The sequence below is a fragment of the Propithecus coquereli genome, unplaced genomic scaffold, assembly GCF_000956105.1.
Source record: "Propithecus coquereli isolate 6110/MARCELLA unplaced genomic scaffold, Pcoq_1.0 Scaffold298, whole genome shotgun sequence".
NCBI classification, from domain to species: domain Eukaryota; kingdom Metazoa; phylum Chordata; class Mammalia; order Primates; family Indriidae; genus Propithecus; species Propithecus coquereli.
Window position 1 is genome coordinate 2,138,933 of NW_012148596.1, and position 9,985 is coordinate 2,148,917.

The window sequence follows — 9,985 nt, forward strand, 5'->3', positions numbered from 1 at the left end:
CGCACTGCGGGCGCCCGGCCACCCTCCTCCCGCAGCCCGGAGCCCCTGCCTGGCTGGCACCCTGAGCACAGCCCCTGCTCCTGAAAGCCCTTCCTTCCTGCAGGGCCCTCAGCCTCCAGGTCGCAGCTCAGATTTTACTTACTAAGAGAATCCTTCCAGGCCCCAAGCTGGACCCAGTCCCATTGGTCCTCACCCTCGACGCCAGTCTCTGTTCCCCGTGCAGGAGTCCTCTTCAGATCCTCGTGCGCGTCCCCATGACAGCTGGGCAAGGTCCGTCTCTCACACGGAGCTGCGGGGTCCCGTGGCAGGTTCTGGGTCTGTCTCATTCATCACCGTATCCCCTGTGCCGAGCACAGTACCTCCTGGCACAGGTGTTCACAGGTGCGTGCATTTGTAGAATGGATGACTTGCTTACAAATAACCACAACATTTACAGTGACTTCCACAGAAAAAGTTTATTTCTCACTGACCACACAGACGCGCGGCTCCTTTCGGCAGCGCCTCATAACGTGGCTGTCCTCCGGGTGGCCACGCAGGGACCTGCGATGCTTCTATCCTGTGACCTGACCATCTTCACCATCTTCACCACCTTCTGGCCCGAGCTGACCTGCGGTTGTCATCAGCTGGCAGATGGGGAGCAGGGAGTCTCGGGAGGACACCCCACTCCGAGAGCGATGCCTGTCCTGTCATTCTCATCCAGGGCCCTTAGCCAAGGGCAAGGACGCTGGTGAACACGGGGAGCCCATGGCGATTAGTGAGCACAGAGGTCTCTGTCCCAGGCGCCTGCCAGGCATGGGGGCAAAGGCACCGGGGCCTAAGCAGACAGCACACACCGAGGCTCAGGGAGGGGAACAACACAAATTTACAAACTAGGGGTTTGGGAGGAAGCCTAAGAAACCCAGAGATACCTTGTAAAGGTGTCTGGCGTCCTTAGGACAATACGCCGGAGAGAGGAATGAACGACTCGTTGAACGGGCAGGTTGACTGAACGGCCGAGGACCCGGACGTGCTCCAGGGGTAAGTTCAACTTGAACCGTGGTCATCTCGGCACCCATCCCCCGCACAGGCAACGCAGCAGCGTCGTCAGGGACCGCGGCAGGGGGAGCCCTGAAAGAAGGGGCGCGAGGTCAGCCGGCCCCCCAGAGGCCTGCCTCTCTGGAGAGGGTCTTTGGAAGGCTTCTCGCTCTGCTTTCCCTGCTTGGTGGATTCAGCCTCTCAGGTTCTTAATCCGCCACCTCCAGCCTGACAACGCGGACAGATGTGCAGGGGGCAGACAGGTGCCCTCCACTTGCAGAGCAGACGGCTGCTCGAAGGTGTGCACAGGCAATACAATGGAACTTAATTCCAAAGGCCAGTTGGAGCTCACAGACCAACCCTTTCACGTAGCGACGGGGACACAGAAGCCCCAAGAGGGCCCTGGGCCTGCCCGGCAAGAGCAGAGCCATGGCCCGTCTCTCACCAGCCGAAACGGATTCCGGGGAATCCTGCCTGAGCCCGCGAGAAGGACCTAGTGTGTGCATGTGAGAGGACCCCACATGCCAGGGACAGAAGGGAAGTTTCCCCGGTGAAGGAAGGAGGATCAGAGATGACAGGCATTGGGCAAGGCGTGGGGTGAGCTGCAGTTTAATAGCAGTGTGGGAGGAGGCTCAGGAACAGGGCGGCACTCGAGCCGCGGCTGGAAGGCCGTGAGCGACCAGCCTTGTGGAAGCGAGGGGAGAGGATCTCAGGACGGCCCAGGGGAAGGCCTCGCGGCAGGGGCCATCCTGAGCCAGGAGCAAGAGGGACACGGGGTAACCGTCAGAACGGGAGCCGCGTCACCTGGGGCCTGGGAGGCTGAGGGGACGGTGCCCTGGCAGCTCCGCCAGCCCGGTGCGGCGAGCAGATCCAGCTCGGGCCTCGAAAGGGCCACTTGGGCTGCTGTGTCGAGAGGAGGCAGTGGGAGCCGAGAGCCAAAGTGGGGAGGCCGTTTGGAGGAGGCAGCAGCAGTAACGCAGGCGGGAATCACGTGTTTAACCAATAATTGAGACTCGCGAGTCAGGTATGTGCCTGACAGAGTGCATAGTTATTCCGATAAAAACTGTGCGGAGTCGATATTAGTAATAACAAACCCCATTCCATTTTTAAGATGAGAAAACAGAATGCAGGGAACTAAGACCTTTTCCAACGTCACATACTTAGTGGTAGAGGCGGGTTTCAAATCCTGACTCCCAGGCATTGGGCACCCACTTTGCACAGCACCTGTGAGAGGCGGAGGGGACCCGCCCTCAGAAGCCACCGCCTGGCACCTGACAGTATGGGAAGGGCCACATATGCAAAAAGACAAATGACTGGGACAGGGAGCAGCCTCGGTTTCTGTGCCTAACGCATGCTCTCCTCCCCCAGAGCTTTCCCTAGTTGCCCCCAACAAATACACTTCTCAGGGAGGAACCCATGAGGCACAAGTGGGGTGGGGTGGGGGCTGGTGATTTAGGAAAGACATGGAAGAAAATGCAGAGAGTCAGGAGGAAAAACACAAACAAACAAAGGATAGCATCAGGCCCATTAGGCTCCAGGCTCCAGGCTCCAGGGTGTAGAGGAAGAGACAGGAAGGGAGGGAGGGAGGGAAGCAGGAGGGAGAGGGAGGGAGGGGAATCAGTGCTCTAGTTCAGGCTCATTTCTCTATTTCTCTGCCTGGAACACTTGTCTCTCTCCTCCTCTCTCTCCCTTCACCAGTCTTTATCGAAGAGGGGCCTGTGTGGCCTCACTCCTTCTTCCTTGGGAAGTAAGCAAAGTCGGTAAAAAGATGACCAGCTGTGCAAATCCTGCCCGTGGATGTGTCCTGGACGTGCCTTTGCATTCCATCTGCGTTGCACAGGCCGACAGGACGCCCTGCGGTTCCCAGGCTGCCTTCTCAGCTGGCTTTGGATCCTGCTTGGCCACAGAGTGTCTTGGACAGGACAGATAGGAAGGGGTGGGGGCAGGCTGGGTTGCTTTCCCTCCCGCTCTGCCCTCCAGCCTGCGAGTGCCTTCCCAGCCTTGGCTGGTAACCCCAGCCTTAGACGTGAAACACAGCCTTGTCCCTCTGCTGTCCAGCTTGGGAGGGTCCTGGCTTCCTCCTTTTGCTGATCTCTGGGTTGCTTTGTTCTCCTCTGTTTGGTTTCTCAGATCTTCCATCACTGGTGGAATTCCTTGGATTAAATTTCTCCTGTTTTAAATACTTAAAGTGACTCCTGTTTTTCTTGAATGACACACGAGCATACTTTTAAACAATAGAAAGCCAAGCATTCTAAACCTCTAAAACAATACAAAGCAGAATTCAGTTTTAAAAATACCTCCCTTAAAGATGGATTCCATTTCAGATGTATAATTTAACAGTAAAAATTTCATTTGAATAAAAGTCAAAGTGTTTACAGGCAGAAAGGTAATCTTGAAAGAATAACCATCAATTTCTTTAAAAGTTTCTACAATGAATTAAGACACATTACTATCCGCAAGTTCATCAATATTTAATTTTCTTCTAAAAACCACATTAGGATTAACATTACAAAGAAAACAGGCTTTTATACCAAGGAAAAACATATCTCTATGATATGATTGTTTTATGTGATATCTCTGTTAGCATAATACAGTGGAGGGAGGTTATTTATATGAACAACAGATCTCTTTTTCTGAAGTTCTGCCCCTTGCTACTTTTACAAACTAAGCACCATTTTACCAGCAGGAAGACACAGTACACAAAACTTAGCCACAGCAGGATATGTTCCCTAATGTTTGGCTAATCTTTGGGTGTTCTCAAAAGAAAGTAATGGAAGAATTTTAATAGTTAGCAGGGGTTACGTGAACTTCTTTTTTTATTACCTGGGTCAGCTAATATTTTGCAAGATGTTATGGTACAAGGACCTAATAAGTATGTCCAGAATCTCTTCACTGCTCTATTCAGAACCAATTTGTAGCTGTTTCCTAAGTGCTAAGCTTTAAAGGATATGCTCTTAATAATTAATCCTTTTCTTAAAGTGCTTTGATTTTTCTGATTCACATTCAGCTAAGTATATATTTGGCAACTGTAAGCCTATTGTGCCAAAACACAACTGTAATGTTGGAGGGATCGTGTTATATTCCAGTCCCCGTGAGATTCTAGTGGGAGAGGCTGAGCAGCTGTGCTGCTTTAACCCTGGAAGAGAAGCTCGGCATTTTTCACCTCGTCAGAAGAGGCACAGTTAGCCCAAATCCAAATCCCCATGCACGCTGGTCACCAAGCATGTTATTCCACATGAGTGCCTTTGTGAGTACTGCTGCCTTCCTCGTCTTTACCCTGTGACCTCCTGCTCATCTCCGAACTTTCAGCCATCACCTCCCCCTAGAAGCCCTCCCGGACTCCTCCCTCTGGCCCAGGCTTGCTTGGTAGCTTCCCTTCAGCTTTCCCCGAGCTGCCTCTGCCTTTTTCTGCACACGGTCCCATGCCGATCTCTTTGTGGCTCTGCCGCCTCCACGGCCTCTGAGCTTCTGCAGGGCATGGACTCTACGTGCGTGTGAGTGTGGAGCCCAAACAGCTCCCCAGCACATGCTTCTCAAACGAAGCTGAGCGCAGCAGAGCAGAGCGGCTGATAATTTATGAAGTCTAGATCATGCCTCCGGCAAAACTGCAAAAGGCAACCGTTCCTCCAGCCCCATGCTCCATGACCATTTCAGGACACAGTTGAACATTCATCTTATTTCTGTATAGTCGCCTGTGTGCCGACGCGGCTTGCATTTTCCCTTTTCTTTTGGCTTTCTTCCTGTAGGAATTACACAATCTCCTGTCCTCCTCCCACCTCCTCCTCCTCCTGCACAGCGCTGTACCTCTAGCTATGAAAAGCTATGAATAAAGACAGACAGCTGGCACTTCAGGATCTGTTGCTAATTCCATACACACATACCTTTCCGTGCATCCAGCCGAGTTGCATTTTCTGGAGAACAGCAAAGCCAAATAAGCCTTTCACTCTCTCCCATGCAGAAAAATACAGATCTCAGAAACCTGAAAGGGCTTCAGGAGCTCAGGCAGACTTGCCCCATCCTTCAGGGGAACAATGGAGAACACACCGTCAAACCTGGCTTAGAAAAGGCCCTGCCATTGGCTTCCTGTCCCTGATGCCAGACTGGCCATTGCACCTCTTGGCAGCTCCGTTTCTGCATTTCTAAAATAAGGTCAATACCATTGACAGCCCAGCATTTGGAGGAGAATTAACAAGATAATATCATGTAGAATCTGGCACCTAATAATCAAAGAATGGGTAGAAATAATAATAATTTTTTTTCTGGTGTCCCTTCACAATTCATATGTTACAGTCCTCACCCCCCAGTTCCTCAGAATGTGATCCTATTTGGAGATAGAATCTTTACAGAGGTCATCAAGTTAAAATGAGGTCATTAGAATGGGCCCTAATCCAATCCGACTGTCTCCCTGTGTGAGACAGTCCCTGAGTCTCCTTAATTCAGAGGTACAGATACACACACAGGCCATGTGAAGAGGAAGGTTGAGATACGGGATCGGGGTGATGTGTCTACGAGCCAAGGAGTGCCAAGGATGGCCAGCAAACCACAAGCTAAAGGAGAGGCCTGGAACAGACTCTCCCTCACAGCCTCAGGAGGAACCAACCCTGCTGACACCTTGATCTTGGTCTTCTAGCCTCCCAAACAGTGAGATGATAAGTTTCTATTATTTAAGTTTCCCAGATTGCAGTAGTTTATCTTTGAAGATGCTGAGAAAATGGAGATGTTAGACCAATACCTAAGGTGCTAAGTCAGCGACCAGAGGGGACACCAACACTGAGCCGCGGGCTCCTGGCCAGCGCCTTTCTGGGAGGGCACCGGCTGTGGTTGCCACAGTCTCTACCCAGGCCCCTGTGTGCCACCTCCTCCTGCAGACCCTGCTTCCTCCGCGCACTCGCAGCATGTCCCCTCGTCTTGCCTGATAGCCTGCGCTGCATCCTCATCTCCTACGGGCACTTCAGGTAGGACGGACAGATCCTCCCGGGGGATTCTAATGTCATTGGTCTAGAGTGGGGCCCAGTCCTCTGTTTTAAAGGCTCTCCAGACGACCCTCGCGTGCAGCTGGGGTGAGGACCTCGGCATCAGACCGCACAGCCCTTAGAGGGGGCCAGGCTGCCTCCCCGGTGTGTGTCCAACAGGCGCCATCCAGGGGGTGCTCCAGGGGTGGGGAATTAGTGACTTGAGTCCCAGGTGACCCATCAACACACACCACACCGCCAGGCCTGGACCACACCAGGCGGGCTGCAAACGCTTGCTAAAGGGACCAGGCTGCCTGGCCTCAGTCCCCAGCCCCTTCCTCCGTGCTCTGCATGCCCCATGGCCTTTTTTAAATTTCCACAGCTCATTCACATACCCACGCAGCAGGGAGAACCCTCTGGTGTGGCCAGAGTATTCTTTCTGATATAACAATAATAGTGATAACAATAATAATAATAATAAGCAATAGAGTAAAAAAAAACCTCTCTGTTGAAACCGACTTATTATCTATCACCTATTCCAAAAAGGACAACTCCTCTCGTGACCTATTGTAGCCTGTTGCTGTCTTCAGCGAGTGATCACCCCAGTCTCTTCTCTTCTGTGCTACAGGAAGCCGCGATGCTCCTTTGCCCTCAACGTGCCTTTTCTCGCCTCAGGGCTTTTGCTCCTGCTGTTCCTGCTGCCTAGTCAGCTGGGACTCTCTCTCCAACACTTGGTTCAGGAGTCTCCTTCTCTGATCCCCTTCCTTAAAACCCCCCACCCTGTCTGATCCCCAGACAGAGTCGGCTTCAGCACTCTTGGTTTGCTGCGTCAGTGATGATGAATTTCCACGATCCTCCCCCTCACCACCGCAGTCCAGAGAACTATGACCATCTATGTCTTACTCATCTGTGTCGCCGTCACTTAGCTCAGCATCTGGCACATATTAGGTGCTCAGCAAATGTTTGTTGAATGAATGAGTAAATCATATGAACTGATGTTTACTAGCGCTTTACGGTTTACAAAGTGTTTCAAATGGCAAAGAGTAGCAAGTAACAGGGAAAGAACGTGCAGATCTAAGAGCCATTCCACCAAGGCCCTCTGCCAGCCCTGACTCAACTTTAAATGAGTTACTGCTCTCTGAGGGCCTGCAGTGGAAATACAGCTGTTCAGGGAGTGCAGCGGTTTTGCATTTGGATGAAGCAGGGCAAGTTCATCAGTCGTGGTGCAGAGGGGGCTGGCTTCATCCCTCTGCAATCTGATTGACACCATGACCTTGACCAGCCTTCATATCAAGCAGGGACCCTGAATGCTGGCATTTACAAGGAGAGTTCAGCACAATTAGCAGATGTTCCTATGGCCATGCAAACAGGCAGAGAGCAGTGTTCCCACCAGGAGAGCACCCTTCCCTAAACAGACCACGTTCCCTTCCTATTCATTCGAGCCCAGAGCTCTGAAGGAGTTTTCAGTCCCCACTGTGAGTTCTAAACCCATGGCCAAGACTTCTGGTGAAGCTCTTTGGAAATGGCGAGGCCCACGCAGGAGAGCTGGCTTCCAGGCAGCTTCTGAGCCGGACCTCCTTGCCTCAGGCCTCAGGCTACTGAACCAGTACAGAGAGAGGGCACGTCGCCAGTCCTGTCTGCTCTCCGCCCTGCCTCAGCTCCTCAAATACACCCCACATGGCCCCAAGTCCATGTGGTGACAGCACAGGATGACACCGCTGTCACCCACGTTCTGACTCTGGAATTGCCCAGGCCCTCTCCAGACTGCCTGCTTAGCTCCTGCTTCTATGCAGCTTCCTTTCCAGGTTTCACAACCCCCTTTTGGCTTCATCCCCTTTTGGCTCCAACTCTTAGTCAACTCCTGTGGATCAACAGCTTGATTTCAGATTAACAGTCTCAGCTTCTGCCTTCAGCAGCCACCACTCCACACCCTGCCCCCACCGACCCTGCCTCCCACCTCTGCCTCTAACACACACAAAGGTGCATCATATGCTGAGATCACAGGTAAGAGGCTGCCTGAGCTCCTTGAAGCCCTAGATCCTGCCTACTTTATCCCAGCCCAGCCAGGCCTCTGCCTGGCAGGATCGTGGCTCTGACTCCAAGTTTGTTGTCCACCCACCAGGGAGCATCAAGCCCAGGCTCATTACCTTGCTTGTCATTCCGTGGTGATAAATTGCCTCCACGTGACATTAGGAAGCTGCCATTCAGCCCTTCTTCTGTCAGTTAGAGAAGCTGGCCGTTAAGAAACTCATAGCCAGAGATGTAGCCCGCCCTTTACAACTGTGCTACGTCTTCCTAGGTCTGGATTATTGACTTTACCATCATCTCATTTTGCTTGTTTTGCCTTACTCTGGTTTTTGTTTTGTTTTGTTTTGTTTCTTTCTAATTTTTAAATTCTAGATTCACCAAAACAGACTATCCATAATAATGAAGAATGTTCTGTGGTCTGTATTGGGTCTCCAAGATGAGAATTAATCTGGGGGCGTTTTCTGCTACTGTAATTAACCAGACAGCCAAGTATTTAAATGTATCTTAGAAACACAGATAGGCACAGGTGGAAGGAGATTTAGAAGTTTCCTAATCTAACATTTACGTTTTAACATAAGAATGTAAAACCCAGGGGGAAAATTCACTCCAAATCATGAGTGAATGTGTATCAAAGACAATATTCTTTATTCAATAATCTGTGTGTTTATTGAGCACTTGCTATATGCCCAAAATGGCAGTGCACCAAAGTGATTGAGAGAAGGGATTTTGGATTTAGACAGCCCTGAGTATAAACACCTGTTTAGATATCATGCTCTGCTAAGTTACTGTAGCAAGCTATATAATCTGACTTGGTTTCCTTTTCATAAAATGTGGATAGTAGTACTTACTTCAGAGGGTTGTTTTGGTGACAAAATGAGATCCTACACATAGAGCCTTCAGTATATACGGCATAAAGCACAGCTCAATAACTGTCAGCTACACTTTTGCAATTTCCAGGCTTCCAGCACAGGGTTCTTCCCCATATTACGAAGCAGTAAGTGCAAAGGAATGGCCATAGAGGTATTTGGGCTGCAGAATTCAGGTTATTATCTGGACTCCCTCAGCTTCAGATTGCACAGGGATGTCCCAAATGAATTGCTTATTGCTTCTTGCTCTTTTTGTGTTATATAATAGCAAGTAACAGAGGACAAATTTATTCAAAAAGAAAACCATGAGGTTGGGTCACACAATTCTGCTCAGTGCTAGAGAATCAATGATTCCATTATAAAGAAAGCCACATGGAAGATTGGGCCCAATAGCATCTTACTGGTGCCACGTCAATAGATCAAAATAGATGACTAAAATCGTCCTATTTGCACCAGTGATAATTACATATATTTTGACTTAGTCACCAAACTATTAAAATGCTGCATTGGTAGCCTAGAATGGTTGGTATTTTATTTTCTCACTCTATCTTCAGATCTACCATGTTAATTCAACCCACTAAAAGGGTAGATGGTGCAAATGTAAGGAAAAGAAATAGAGCTTTTTCAATCTTAGGATTCATGTGGGATCACAAAAGACCCCAAATAGCCAAAGCAATCCTGAGCTAAAGGAGCAAAGCTGAAGGCATCATCCTACCTGATTTCAAAATATACTACAAGGCTACAGCAACCAAAACAGTATGGTACTGGTATAAAAACAGATACATAAACCAATGGAACAGAATAGAGAGCCTACAGCCAACTGATTTTTTGATAAAGGCGCCAGGAACACATATTGGGAAAAAGACAGTCTCTTCAATAAACGATGCTGGGAAAACTGGGTAACCACATGGAGGAGAAGGAGACTAGGCACCTACCGCCCACCATATACAAATGTCAACTCAAAATGGATTAAAGCCTTAAATGTAAAACCCAAAACTGTGAAACTGCTAGAAGAAAACATAGGGAAAATGGTTTGGGACATTGCTCTGGGAAAGGAATTTTTAAAGACAACCTTAAAAGCACAGACAACAAAAGAACAAGAGACAGATAGGATTACATCATCAC